The following is a 16,333-nucleotide window of genomic DNA, read 5'->3' on the forward strand; positions in this document are numbered from 1 at the left end:
TGTATTATGTTGCTCATTAGCTGGCTTATTTTTTAGTACAGTAGTTTCCATAGCACTATGCAAAGGTAAAAAAGAGATGAAAATAAGGTTTTAGATAAAATCAGGTAGATTTGTAGATTTGTAGTGGGTAGATTTGTAGTGGTATCCAATTATTGGTAGTTAAAAAATGTTTTTGTGTCTTTCTTTCTAATAATTTAATGTGTAAAACAAGTTTTCCTTTCATGCTTTCTTGGCAGGTCTTACCTCCAATACCAAATTCTCAAACTTTGCTTGGAACTTAGGTATCTGTACTGTATCTATTTATTCAGATGAGGTTTTTGTCCCTTAAATTTTTAAACACAATTATGCTTACCTTATATGGTGAACAGTTCATATCAATTCAATGACTTCAATGAAATTTTAGTCTCCAGAGAGACTAGAGAATTATGGGTAGTCTATGAACAGGAATATTGCATGATAACAAGATCCCTGCTTCTCAAACAGCTCTTGTTCTTGTTCTTGCCTTGCTTGGCCAGTCGGGGATAGGAATTAGTGGGATGATTTCTAAAAGACAAAAAAGAATTAGCATCTGACTCAAGACGTTAGTTGAACTTAAAATTTTTAATTCTTACTTTCCTTGGCTTCAATTTTCATTAAAAGAAAAATCAACTTGTTTTTTGAAAAATGATCAATTACAGGACTTGTACACTAACATGGTTTCCAGACTGAAACATATTTTTTTATTCTCTTTGAGTTTTCAAATAAGGCCTGATAACTGTTTAATTAACATACAGCTGACATTAGATAATGATTACTATGATAATGAATTTATATAATCTTTCTAAAAGTTACAGCAAGAGCCATTTATAAGAAACCATTACCTACCTATACAACATCGTGAATTTATTCCTACAATCTTGCTTCAATTCATTCTTTGGCATAATAATTTAGTATATATCTTGTGATTTCATGTTTATTTGATGAATATTTCTGTTTCTCCCTATCCATGCTTCAGGAACCATGTCTGTTCATGCAAAATCCTAGCAACTGGTAGTATGTACTTGGCCCATGACAGGTCACAGTAAATATGTGTTGAATAAATGAATGTCTGTTCTTCACAATCAGCTCCTTTTTATACAACTGTACAGGACATTGGAGTGGTCTGCCCAGTTCCCCCTCACTGGGCCAGTGTGCCACCCTCCAGCTGCTGTGAGTGTTCTCAGCTTGCTCTCTGGAGAATTGCCCTCCACTGAGGGGAGCTTCATTGCTTGAAAAGTCACCTTTGCACCAATTAGGCAGTCCAAGACCAATGACTGACTGATACTGGTCCCTTGCCCCAAAAAGGAAACTTTATGGTACAGTTTATGATCCAAAGCTCTTGCCATATGCATCAGACCAAGGCCAGATTACGTGGGACCACACTCGTTCTCAGCTCACTCCTTCCCCATTCTGTGTTCCTCCCTTTTTAATAGATTTTACTTGCAAACATTCTCTCAATAAATCACAGCACCCAAATCCATATCTCAAGCTCTGCTTTTGGGGACCCCCAACCTAAAATGACCACATAATCAGAACATCTGGGGGCAGTTCTCCTCTGTGCGTACTTTCAGAAATCCACAAAGTATATTCTGGTACACACAGAAAAGTGAGAATATGGGCTCCTACATCTTGAAGTGATGCTTCCTTCACATAGCCAGCCACCCTTAATCTTTTTCATACCTACCGTAGTAGCTTGACATTCACTTAACCACCATGATTCACCATATTGCCATGTCTCTGTGAGGTCCTGCTGAAATCACATAGGATTTAAATTTGTGCACAATTTTTCTCTTCCCAAATATAAGTCATTCATTCATTAATTCAACAAATATTTATGAAGGCCTACCAGACACTGAAATAAATACTAGGGACAAACCAATGAGCAAAATAAGTCCTTGCACTTGTGCAGTTTGTATTGTAGGAGGGAAGGCACAGAATAAACAAGCTAACAAATAAATTGTGACATAACTTCAGTTGATGATAAAGTCTAGGTAGAAAAACAAAACAGGGCAAGAAAGTAGAGAGTGAGAGAGTCTGATGTGTTACAGAGGTTTGAGAAGTCACCCTTTCTAAGGCTGCAATATGTGAGTGGAGACGTGACTGAATAAGAGAGAGGCAGAGAGAACAGCAAGCCCAAAGTCTCTGAAGTAGGAGCATGCTGGACTTCTTCAAAGAACAGGATGGGAATGATTTAGGTGAGAGAGCAGGGAGCAAGGGGAGGGTGGTAGAGGATGATGAAGCCATTGTCAAGACAAGCACCAGTTTATATGTGGTCTTAGTAACCAGGGGAAGAAGTTTAGTTTCATCCTAGCATAAGGAGAAGTTATTAAAGTATTTTAATAGGATCAAGTCAAGAGCTGACATATTTTAAAAGTCTCTCTCAGTCTAGAGGGTAGACAATAGACTGTAGGGAGGAACACAGGGAGAGCAGTGGAGAGGCAGTTCTTCCAATCTTGGTGACAATGAGATTACTTTCAACTAGAGTGGTAGCAATGGAATTGATGAGAAGCTGACCTTTTAAGATATATTTTGAATGGAAGTATGACAGTATTTGGTAATGAATTGAACATAGGCTATGAAAGAGAGACAAGTCAAAGGTAATTCCAGAGCTTTTTGACTCAAGAAACTGGGTACATGGCATCATCATTCAGAGAGATGAGAAACCCACAAAGAAGAGTGGGTTTTAGAGTATTAATAAAAATCAAGGATTCTGAGGCCAGGCGCAGTGGCTCACGCCTGTAATCCTAGCACTCTGAGAGGCCAAGGCAGGCAGATCTCTCAAGGTCAGGTGTTCGAAACCAGCCTGAGCAAGAGCGAGACCCTATCTCTACTAAAAATACAAAGAAATTAATTGGCCAACTAAAAATATATAGAAAAAAAGCTGGGCATGGTGGCGCATGCCTGTAGTCCCAGCTACTCGAGAGGCTGAGGCAGGAAGATCACTTAAGCCCAGGAGTTTGAGGTTGCTGTGAGCTAGGCTGACGCCATGGCACTCACTCTAGCCTGGGCAACAAAGCAAGACTCTGTCTCAAAAAAAAAAAAAAAAAAAAAAAATCAAAGACTCTGTTCTGGATGTGTTAAATTGTATATGCCTTTTTATTTTAAAAAGAAGTTTTCAAGTGTGTCTTATCTTAAGAGAAAGATTGGGTATGGAGCTACAACTGTGGAAAATCATCAGTGCCTAACTGATTTTTATGAACATACCACCTGAAATCACTGCATATTGATAAACAGGATATCTGAGTATTGAGCTCTGTGGTACTCCACCATTTGGAGCTCAAGAAAGATGAGGGTCTGGCCAAAGAAATGAAGAGGGCAACAATGAAGAAATTCAGAAGCCAAGAGAAGAATTTCAAGATGGTGAGATTGTTCAATGGAGTCAAATGCTGCTGAGAAATGCAGGAAGATGAGACCTGCAATGGCCAGATGGCTGTGGCAATGTGGAGACCCTGGCAACCTTGATGAGAGAGGTGTTAGGGAATGCCTAAAGTCAACGCATGACTGGAAGGTCAAAATTACTCCAGAGTGACACGCGGATATCAGAGCATAATGCTTTTACTGAATCTATTTCATTCAAAATGGCAACTTACTACAAACAAAAATGGAATATGCTTAACAATAGAAAATTCATAGAACAAATCAAATTCTGTACCAATCATCACAATGACCACATTTTTGAATTAAAATAAATCAACATAAATTTCTGATAATTGATTTTACACATAGAAACGGGACAGAACCCATGGGCATAGTAACAATTATACTATTTTATAGTGTATTTATAAATTATAATTTTAAAAAATATGATATCTTGTTACCAGGAAAAAAAAATCAACATCTTAATTGGGAAATTAAATAATGCTTTTTATAAACAGAAAATAATTAAAACATTATAAAATCCAGTGGATAAATGTGGCATTAACTATTATTTTAAGTAAAATATATATGGCTAAAACTATATTTGATTTATACTGTCTTATAACTGGATGGGTCAATGTAGATTTACTACTGTGGGTGATATAAATAAAGCTTAATAGCAGGTCCCCCACCTTCTCTTTCCTGCACCATTATCTTTTTATAGAGAGCTCTACTTCTGCCCTGCACCTTATACACCTGGAACTGACTGCACTCATCTTCTCCCCACCTATTTTTCCCTATCCAAATGTCTCTTAGTAAAAGACATCCCTATTACTAAAATGGAATCACACCTTAAAGCTTAATGATTCTGCTTACTTCCATTTCCCTTCTCCATTCTATCGCAGCCACAATTCTGACTGTATTTACTAATGGTAGAATTCTGAGCATGGTGTTGATAAAACAGATATTTGAAACAAGAGCATTTGTCACCAAACCCAATGAGATCGGTTTCATATTTTATGAACTTGTCCCATCAGTCCTAGGACTCACTTTTCTAGCCCTAATTCCAAGTTCCCCTGCAATGTCTGAAAGGGAAAGTTACTAGAGAGGCACTAACTATGTATCATTTTGAAAATAGAGAAGACAGTGTTTTCAGCTGTCCATTTAATTTTTCCTGAATTGGAATGTGAATAAGATAGGTAAGGTTCAGCTCGTAGGAAGGTTCCATTCTAATTGGGGAAGACAAATAAAAAATAAACAAGCAAACAAATAAGATAAACTCAGATAAAAACACAGAAGGTCAAAGGTAGCACAAACCTGGTTCCTTTGAGGAACAGAAAAAAGCCAAGTGCTGGACCTTAGTGAGCAAACCCATTCTATTAAGTGAAGTATCCCAAGAATGGAAAAATAAGCACCACATGTACTCACCAGCAAATTGGTATTAACTGATCAACACATAAGTAGATATACAGGAATAACATCTATCAGGTGTCTGACAGGTGGGGGAGGAGGGAATGGGTATATACATACATAATAAGTGTGATGTGCACCAACTGGGGGATGGACAGTTGAAGTTCTGACTCGAGGGGGGAGGGGACAAGGGAAATATACATAACCTTAACATTTGTACCCCCATAATATGCTGAAAAAAATTTAGAAAGGAAAAAAAAAGTAGTCAGAGAATTAGGCAGAGACAAGACTATGGTGAAATATATAGATTATAGAAAGAGTTTGTATTTTATTCCAAATGTTTTGGAAAGCCATTGAGGCAATTTAAGGAGAGAGGTGACCATGTCTGATTTATATAAAAAAAATCATTCTGGCTACTTTTATGTAAAGAATTGGAAGGGGAGGAGAGAAAGGTCAGGGAGTAGAAGTTAGGAGATTATTACAATAATACAAGAAAGAAATAATGGTGCCTTAGACTAAGGCCATAGCAGCAGGGTGGGAGAGAAGTTGATGTATTTTAGAGGCAGGGCTACCAGGATTTGCTGACTGATCCAACACTGAAGGAAGAGAAATGATGACTCCTGCATCTCTGGCTTGATCAAATGGGTAAATTGTGCCACTTACCAAAAAGAAAAAAAAATGGTAGAAACTGAACAAAAAACAGTTCTTAAGGTGAGAAATCAAGTTCTGCTTGACCAAATTAAATTTGAGATGCCTATTAGAAATCTAAGAGGATAAGTCAGGTGGGCAATTGGATATGCGAGTTTGGAGTCTAATTGAGAGATCAGGGCTGAAGACACACAGGTGGTATTTAGAGCCAAGATGAAAGCACCTGAGGATAAAATTTCAAGAGGAGAGGAGAGAGTAAGAAAGGAGTGGGATGAGGAGGGCTATGCTGAGTCCTGGCACACTCAGCATTGAGAAGTTTGGCTAAAGAGGAGGAATCAGCAAGGAAACTGACATGGGAGAGATCAGTTTGGTAGAGGGAAAACCAGGTATGAATCAAAAAAAGTTGAAAGGAGTTGACCAAAAAGAAGGAAATGGCCAATTCTGCCTAATGCCACTAAGAGATCAAGTAAGATGAAGGCAGAAAGTGCCTATCGGGTTTAGAGGTCATTAGTGATCTTAAGAAAACTTGTGTAATCAAATAGGTAATCAAAATCCCTTATGTTGTCAATTAGTAACTTTAGGTTGTAGACATTTAACACCCCTAATAATACCACTGCTGTCTAAACAATAATTGGTGGCAACAATTTGGGAACAGGAAACCTCAATTCAGAGCTCTCTGCCCATCAGCACCTTAACTTGATGTAGAATTGTCTAAGTCTCTGGCCAAAATATCAAAGTGTTTTGATATTCATGAGAATCACTACTCTCCAATGTCAGTATCAGAGACAGTTAAGAGCAAAACTCAACATCTGAATATATTTTTGCACCAAAACTTACAATAATTGAGTCTAATTAACCAATACAGAAAACTATTTTAGCCTCAAACAAAAGCAGTTAAGAAAAGTCAAGATGAGACTTTTATATAGGAAGTTTCCCTTGATGTACCAGGCCTAATACGGAAGGTAAATGAGAAATAAGAAATCATTTCTGAAGTCACATGTACAAATTTCTTTCTTTCTAGAATATGCTTCCTGTCAACTATATATTCATGTGCCACTTTGATATGAGTGACTATATCTCTGGACTACATTGTGTGGTATTAACTAATGATCACACCTCAATGCATTCTCCTAAATAAATAATAAAACTTGAATTTATTTATGACTCATTGGACTGACATCTTGGTCTTTTCTCTCCTGCTAATTGGGGGAGGCTCTTCTTGAGCAAGCAGTCAGTTAGAGAGAAGATGAACATCAAGGGCAGTAAGTTCCTAAGGCTCTTATGTCCTTACCTTATCTTCGCCAGCCAAGTCGCTGTGCCTGTGCTCCCCCTCCTCAGCTCCGACTCTGACTGAAGGTGCTCCTGATTTGGTTGCAGCCTGACCCTGATTGTAACCCTGTTGCAAAGTCAAATTTTGATCTCATATGTCCCTGATCTGGCTTGCTGTATGTTTCACCTGAGTCTCATTTATTATTTATTCATTTGTTTATTCAACTAATATGTATTGAGTGCCTGCTGTATTTTATGTTTTAGTGCAGTGCTCAGGCTAAAACAGTAAGTAAAACATAGTTCCTGCCCTTATGGAGTTGCAGTCTAGCAAAGGAAACGCTCTATTTTCTTGAATTTTTGGTTTTTGTTTGACTCCTAAACTGAGTTCTTGCTCCTAACTTCTGGTAGCTTCTTTTGGTGATGACTTGGTTTTGACATCCTTTTTGCTGACGCAGCCCGGCAGGGCAGCAGTAAAACTCTCAGTTGGAGGCTTCCCCTGATACCATCTGTCAAGAACCTACTTACATTTGGCATTTCTGACTTTCACAAGGAAGCTTCCATTACATCTTAATTAGTTTTAGAAATAATGAACCAAGCATTTTGACTTAAACTTATTTTTATCTGCAACTAACTGGTCACTTTCAAATACATTAGCCAATTAATTCAAATCAAACAGTGATTGATTTTTTATTAAGTTGACTAATTGATCCATCTAATGGAATGGTCATGGCATTAAGATGTAAGAATATGCAAAAACACAAGGTCAGAATGATGACAGCCCCTAGCTACCCAGACAGTATCTTTAATGGTAAAGGGCTTGAGTACATTTTAGTAGTATCATCTCTTTCTGTTTCTGAGTAGATGGGCATTGCTAAATGTCACAATTAGGCTGATGAGAACTCTATTGTGAAACAAAAAAGGTAGTCTTTTCTTTTCAACAAGTTTTTAAGACTGCCTTCCATAGGGACAGCATTACCTCACAAAAGTGACCTGCTGATATTTATTTTATCAAATAAAATAAAAAGCGACCTGCTGATATTTATTTTATCAAATAAAATATGAAATCCCAAATGTAGACATGAATCCATCTAATTGTATTTTCACAAATATTTGAACAATTTTGTCGACATTCTTGTAGAACCACCCATTTGAGTATTTTTTGTTACTTACGTGGAAATAGCTTGAGATTTTACAGCTGTAGAGACTAAATGTAGAAAGCATTGACATTGAGAAATGTGAAATTTCTATCATATGATATGCGGCATGATTGAAAATTGAAAGTGAGCTGTATTTATTGAACAACTTTGATTCATGAATAACCATGACCGTCCCATCTGTATTGCCATCTCTGTCACTGGCCCATGCAAGTAAATTATTAGGTTCAGTTTTGAATTTATGAACCCAGCAGCATTAACTGTCCTGTGAATGGTAATCCCTGAATCCTAGAGCAGAGTCCCTCAAGCTTTTCGGAACATAAAAGGATTTTTATGTGCATATAATTTCAGTGCAGATGCCAGTCTGGCAAGAAGGGAAGAGTAAAGGATAAGACCAAATTTCATAATCTTTTCTCTGATATTCCCAGACCAGAAAAAAGGGTGAAGAAAATCGTGATAATGGAAGTTTGGATGACTCATTTTTTTATTCCTTTAGTCATCAAGCATTTATTATCAGACATTGAAAATGTACAAATTAATAGGATTGAGTCCTTGCCCCCAAAGTACTCACAGTCTAATACTGAAGAAGGTTAATAGGAAATTTAAGTAAACAAAAAAGAAATACATTGGAACACTACAATTCTCACATCCATAGTTACCCCGGGATTCCTTAGCATCCTTATCCTCTGAATAAATATTAGTGAGAATAATCCATGCCAATACCCAATACGGTTATAAGTTTCTCTGTTTTCATGAGCCTATAGTCTGTCCTGAAAATGTCCTCAATTTTCCTAAATAAAATGAGCCAATCTATAAGATAGTTTTATTTACTGAATGAAATAGAAAGGAAAACCTTTTTTTTCATGAGACATCATTTTTTAAAAATATTATGTTCTGTATTCTGCCTGTGGAACAAAGTCTCCCATGATTGACGAGTTTATGGTGCTTGTATTTATTTTGCCCTTTTTACAAAAGAATTTGCTGTATTTTTAATGGCTGGAATCATTTTAACAATAAGCAACAATGTATTTTTGTAGCTGGGGAACGGTACCCAGGGTCCTAGTTTCAATTCTAAACTTTTTTGTGCTTATTATGAAGAAAAAAATGAAAGACAAAACAACTTGTCCCATTTTACAATTCTCAATAAAAGATACTCCTAGCAACTCCTTTTCTTGGGCTATGTGAGAGACTTACATGTGTTCATTTAAAGTTTAGAGAGGATATGTAACTCAGAAGTTCATTTTAGACATGTCACTAAAGCCATTTCCACTTATTGATTGCACTGAAAAGACACCAATTGTGTTTGCTCTATAAAATAAGTTGTGGTGGGGAATTTTGTAAGGGGAGAAGAGACAAGATTGTTATTGTTCTTTATTTTATGATCTGACTTTAATCATCAGAGCAGGAGACCAGACAAATAGGCCTCACTGTTGTCTGACAAAAATTCATGATAGGCAAGTTGCATTTAATTTGTAGAGTAGGGGATAGAAGTGTGTGTGTGTGTGTGTGTGTGTGTGTGTGTGTCTGTGTCTGTGTGTTTGTATGTATATGTGTGTGTGTGTGTGTGAAAATGGAACTTCAGATATATGTTAAAATGGGAAAACAAGCTGAAACGAAGTAAGTCACCAAAAAGCTAAAACAAAGATTGTTTTATTTCCATATGGTGTGTGGGTCGCAGGTGTTTAACAGATTCTTTTTGGCTTTTATTATGACTTTGTAAAAATAAAAATATAAAAAGCTAAACAGAAAAACTAAGATGCTAGTTCTACCTTTCTTTTCTGAAATTCTGTAGACTCTGATTTAAATCAAATAGCTTGCATGTCCATATCATTAGATTTCCTTCTTGGATTGTTTTCATAGACTGTGAGGCTAACTAAAACCATGTTTTTCAAAAATCAGCAGATCAAAAGGAAATTGAAGAAGTAATATTTCAATTGCTTAACCTGCCCCTTTCCTTGTCCTATCTAAAGACAATTCTATAGTTTTTTTCAGAAAACAATTACTCAGTATGTGTTTTTGTTTTATTTGCTTCTAAATGTATTGCTTCATGGAGGAAATTCTCTAATCCAAACCAATTTTAATAACATTTTAACTAAAATTTTTAATAAACTATTATTAAGAATATTAGAATATTTGCCTGAATAATTTTATCACACACACACACACAAAAAAAAAAAAAGAGGATTGATGATATCTTTTATCGTATTCAGAAGTATTTCCCATTTTTCATTCTTCAACAGAGATGTGAATTTACGGCAGCACCTCTAAAAAGGGGTTTCTCCTCCCTAAACTCGAGTTCATGAAATGCCCGTCCACAGTTTCCACCTCTGTTACACAATGCACATTCATACCCTGAGTGTCCATACAAATAATGAAATCGCAAATGAAGACATCGATTCATCTAATTTTATTTTACAAGTACTTAAATATTTCTGTTCACATTTTCTTAAAATAATCCATTTGAGAACTACTAAATGCAACAAAATCTTATTATTCCTCTTGAGGGCTGGGTTTATACCTTAAGCGGCTGACAATGTGCTTGTGACATAGAAGTGTTGAATAGATAAATACAGACATGGGCTTGTTTGACACACTAGGAAATGGAGAAATTTTACATAGTGTTTTAATGGAAAAAGAAACAGGAAGCTTTACAAAAAATATATATTTGGCCTCATAAGAATGCCAAATACTAATTAACTAATTGGCAATTACTAAATAGCTGAGACTTTATTTTCCAAAGGGCAAAGCTTTTTTTCTTAAATCTACACACAGAGAAGTGCACAAACCATAAATGTAGTAGTTCAAAGAATAACTAAAAAGTAAATGTACTTGTATTTCCACAATCCAGGCCATAAGGAAAAACATTACTCAAACCCAAAGATCCAAATTGCGTCTCCTATAGGCACCATGCTTATTCCCACCCTCCCCCAAAAAACCCACCATCATGACTTCTTTTATTATGACAGATAAAATTGAATACATTTATCATGTACAACATAATACTCTGAACATTGTGGAGTGGCTAAATCTAGCTAATTATAATAACATTTGCATTAACTTCACATAGTTGTCATTTTTGTAGTGAGAACAGTTAACATCCACTCTCTTAGCAGTTTTCAAGAATGCAATGTTATTAGCTATAGCCACCAGGTTGTACAATAAATCTCTTGAACTTATTCCTCACATCTAACTAAAATTTTGTATCCTTTGACCAACATCTCCCCAACTCCTGCCCTCCCAACCACCCCAGCCCCTGGTAACTACCATTGTACTCTATACTTTTATGAAATCAACTTTTTCAGAGTCCATATGTGAGTAAGATCATGTGGTATTTGTCTTTCTATGCCCGGCTTGGCTTATTTTCCTTAACATAATATTCTCCAAACTCATCCTTGCTATTCCAAATGACAAAATTTCCTTCTTCTTTGAAGTTGAATAGTATTCCATTGTCTGTATATATCCCATAATTCCTTTATTTATTCACCTATTGACGGACAAGACATGATTCCATTTCTTGGCCATTGTGAATCAGGCTGCAGTAAACAAAGTGCAGATATCTTTTTGACATACTGATTTCATTTCCTTGGGATATATATCCAGTACTGGAACTGCTGAATAATATAGTAATTCTATATTTGATTTTTGGAGGAACCTCCATACTGTTTTCTGTAATGGCTGAAACAATTTATATTCCCACCAACAGAGTTCAAGGGTTCCCTTTTAACCATATCCTTGACAATACTTGTTATCTTTTGATTTTTTGATAATAGTCATTCTAACAGGTGTGAGGTAATATCTCATTGTGGTTTTAATTTGTATTTCCCTCATTATTAGTGATGTTGAGAATTTTTTTATGTGCCTATTGGCCATTTGTATCTTTTCTTTTGAGAAATGTCCATTCAGGGCTTTTGCCCATTTTTTAATTGGGTTATTTGTTTTCTTGCTATTGAGTTCTTTGAGTTCCTTATATATTTTAGATATTAACCCCATCTCAGATGTATAGTTTGCAAATATTTTCTCCTATTCTATAAGCTGTCCCTTCACTATATTGACTGTTCCCTTGGCTTTACAGAAGGTTTTTAGTTTGATATAAACCCATTTGTCTATTTTTGCTTTTGTTGCCTATTCTTTTGGGGTCATATTTTTTTAAAAAAATAATTGCCCAAACTAATGTTGTGAAGTTTTCTCCTATTATTTCTTCTAGTAGTTTCATACTGTCAGGTTTTAAACTTAAGTCTTTACTCTATTTTTCGGTTGATTTTTGTATAAGGTGTGAAAAAAAGGTCTAATTTCATTATTATGCATGTGGATATCAAGTTTTCCCAGCACTATTTACTGAAGAAATTATCCTTTCCTTATTGTGTATTCTTGGCTTCTTTGTCAAAAATCAGTTGTCTGTAAATATATTGTTTTTTTTCTGAGTTCTCTATTCTGTTTCATTGGTTGTTGTGTCTGTTTTTATGCTGGTACCATGCTGCCATGCTGTTTTGATTACAATAGCTTTATAGTATATTTTCGAGTCAGGTAGTGTGATGTTTCTAGCTTTGTTATTTTCTAAATTTTTATTTTTAATTATTACAGGTACATAATAGTTGTATATCTTTGTAGGATACACATGATGTTTTGTTACAGCCATACAATGTGAATTAATCAAATTAGGATAATTGGAATATCCATTACCTCCAGCATTTATCATTTCTTTGTGTTAGGAACATTCCAATTTCACTCTTTTAGTTATTTTAAAGTGTACCCTAACTTATTGATGCTAGTCACTTTGTTGTGCTATCAAATATTGTTCATTCTATCCAATTATCTAACTATATTTTTAACCATTAACCATCCCCTCTGTATTCCCCCTCTCCCTGCTACCCTTCCCAGCCTATAGTATCATTGTTCTACTTTCTGTCTCTGTTCTTTTTGCTGAAGATTGCTTTGGCTTTTTAGGATCTTGTGTGGATTGTTTTTTCTATTTCTGTAAAGAATGTCATTGGTATTGATAGGGATTGTATTGGATCTGTAGGTCACTTTGGGTAATATGGACATTTTAACAATATTAATTCTTCCAATACATGAATAGGGGATATCTTTCCATTTATTTGTCTTTTTCAATTTCTCTCATCAATATTTTATAGTTTTCAGAATAGAGAATTTTCACCAGTTTGGTTAAATTTATTCCTGAGTATTTTATTTTTTGTAGCTATTACAAATGGGATTTTCTTGATTTCTTTTTCATACAGTTCACTATTAGTATATAAAAATGCTACTAAATTTTGTATATTGATTTTATGTCTTGCAACTTTACTAAATTTGTTTATCAGTTCTGAGAGATCTTTGGTGGTGTTTTAAGGGTTTTTTCTATAAGATCATGACACCAGCAAACAAGAACATTTTAACTTCTTCCTTTCCAATTTGGATGCCTTTTATTTCTTTATCTTCCATATTTGCTGCAGCTATGACTTCTAGTACTATTTTGAGGAGATGTAGAGAGAGTGGGCATTCTTGTCTTGTTCCAGATCTTAAAGGGAAAGTTTCCAGCTTCTCCCTGTTCAGTATAATGTTAACTGTGAGTTTGTCACATATGGCCTTTATTGTGTTGAGGTACATTTCTTCTGTACCTAATTTGTTGAGAGTTCTTATCATGAAAGAATGCTAAATTATGTCAAATGTTTTTTCTGAATCTATTAAAATGATCATATGTTTTTGTCTTTCATTCTATTAAAGTGATATATTACATTTATTGATTTGCATATTTTGGACCATCCTTGTATCCCTGGAATAAATCCTACCTAATTATGGTGAATGATCTTTTACATGTTCTGCTGCATTTGGTTTGCTAGTATTTGCTGAGGATTTTTTACACCTATGTTCAGATTACCCTGAAGTTTCCTTTTTTTGGTAGTATCCTTGCCTGGCTTTGGTAACGAGATAATGCTGGCCTTGTAAAATGAGTTTGGAAGTAATCCCTCCTCTTCTACTATCCTGACTTGTACCAACACTAATTAGTTTTACTAGCTTTTGAAATCATATGGAGCTTTTAATGTCTTGTGTTGCCATTCAAGATTATATAGTTAAGATTAATCCATATTGTTACATGTAGCTGTAGGTCACGATGTCTCCTAAACCAGTGGTCCCCAACCTTTTTGGCACCAAGGGTTAGTTTCATGGAAGACAATTTTTCCACAGACTGGGAGAGGGGTAGATAGTTTGGGGATGATTCAAAGCACATTACATTTATTGTGCACTTTCTATTAGCATTACATTGTGAGATATATATATATATATATATATATGTATATATATATATAATGAAATAATTATACAACTCACCGTAATATAGAATCAGTGGGAGACTTGAGCTTGTCTTTCTGCAATTAGATGGTTCCATCTTGGGGTGATGGGATACCCCCAAGTATGACCCCCAAAGTATGTTGCTTATGTCCAGTCTACTCCATAATCTGCTGTCACTGCAGAAAACCCTGCTTCACAAAGATAGGCTGTTGGAATGGAAGCAGGCTTTTCAGTGATGTTAGGGGAAAGGTTTTCAGTTCTTTACTACCATTGAGTGTGTTAACTATGGGTTTGCCATAAATGCTCTTTAATTGATTAAGAAAATTTTCTTCTAATCCTACTTTCACAAGTATTTTTATCATGAAAGGGTTTTGTATTTTGATCAAATACTTTTTTTGTCATCAACTGAGATAACCATGTGTTTTTCCCTTTCATTGTATTAATATAGTGCATTACACTAATTGATCGTCTTATGTTTTGAACCACCTACATTGCATTTCACCCATACACCACTTGTTCAAAGTGTATAATCCTTTTGATGTCCTGCTGGATTCAGATTCCAAGTATTGTGGACTTTTTTTTCTTTTGCATCTATGTTATAAGCCTTGTATCTATTTGTAGCCTCTCCCCAGTGCTAGCATCATAGCCTAAGCTCCACTTCAGATCATTAGGCATTAGATTCTTATAAGAACTGTGCAACCTAGATCCCTCACATGTGCAGTTTACAGTAGGGTCTGCACTCCTATGAGAATCTACTGTCACCGCTGATCTGACAGGGAGGCTGAGCTCAGATGATGATGCCAGCTGGGGGAAGCAGCTGAAAATACAGATGAAGCTTCGTTCACTCACTCGGTGCTCACCTTCTGCTGTGGCCCTGCTACTAACAGGCCATGGACTGGTCCATGGCCCCAGGGTTGTGGACAGCAGTCCTAACTGCGTTGTATGAGCACCCCACAAGTTACTTATCATTCTACCATTCAGGTACATTAGGTTATTACCATTTGGGTCCAGTATTAATAACACTGACCACATAGAACAATTTTAGGATAATTATCCATTTCACAATGGATAAATATTAACTCTCCTAATTCATGATTATGGTATATTCCACTTTTTTTTAAGTCTCTTCTTTGATCTTTGTCAGAATAGGTCTTGTAAATCTTTTCTTAGATTTATCTCTTTTGGTTTTTGATGCCATTATTGCTGTTATCATTGTTTTTAATTTAAATTTCTTTATTTTAACTTTGTATTATGAAATATTTAAAAGTATGCAAAAATAGAGAGTATATTAATGGTAAATTCCTATGTACTCAACACTCACTTTCAACAATTATAAACTAATGAATAATCTGTTTTATGTATAACTCCATCTAATCAATCCTCCTGTATTATTTTGAAGCAACTCTCAGCCATTATATCATTTCACTTAACATATTTCATTAAAAAATCTTTAAAATATATGCTTTTAAAAATTGCCACCTCTCTGCTTCCTGGGGACATGCAACACAGGTTGGGGAATGCACTAAGTTTAAAAAGCAGCAACTCAAAAATCACAACTATTGCAACTCTGTCTTTAAGATTTCTCCTGGTCTCTGCCTACCTTATTTAACAGTTCCCTCAGTGTTTCTTTCAGAGCAAGCATAGTTTGTCATTCAGCCAAGGATTTAAACTCAGTTTATACTCAGATTGTGAGTCATCATTTTTGCAATTCTCTCACTTCTTGAATTTCACTTTTATGTTTCCAGCTGTTCTTTCTGCAGTAAACTTCCTGTGCTACTCCAACTGATAGGGTTGCAATCTTTTGCTATTGCCAGAAGGATTAGAGAACATCCTCAAACAAGAAAGCCAAAACTTACAATTCTTACCTTTGCAGTTTCAGCTTTTCAAGAGTAAACTCTCTCCCAGCTTTTGTCTGGTTTTGGATGCTTGTCAAGATTTTTAAATTCTCATCTGGGGGCAGGGTTTGTATGATCACTTTATTCATTCACATTTCTATCGTTATCTTATTAATTTCTCTAAGATCTCTGCTTTATTTTCTTTGTATCAATATTTTGTATATCCTCTCCCTCTTCCGTTCCCTTATTCTGTTTCCCTCCTCATTCTTGATCAAAAGAGATTTACAACGTTTTGGATCTTTTCAAAGACTTACCTTAGCCTTTATTCATTACCTGCATATTTGTTTTTCCAAC

General features: G+C 35.5%; 1 protein-coding gene across 2 annotated transcripts in view; it reads left to right on the top strand.

Annotated features, from left to right (window-relative positions):
- The window catches only part of CNTN5 (contactin 5), a 1,190,057-nt gene that overhangs the window by 1,148,731 nt on the left and 24,993 nt on the right, over positions 1 to 16,333 (top strand). The window lies entirely within an intron of this gene.

This window comes from Microcebus murinus, chromosome 4 (genome assembly GCF_040939455.1).
Source record: "Microcebus murinus isolate Inina chromosome 4, M.murinus_Inina_mat1.0, whole genome shotgun sequence".
In the NCBI taxonomy this organism is placed as follows: domain Eukaryota; kingdom Metazoa; phylum Chordata; class Mammalia; order Primates; family Cheirogaleidae; genus Microcebus; species Microcebus murinus.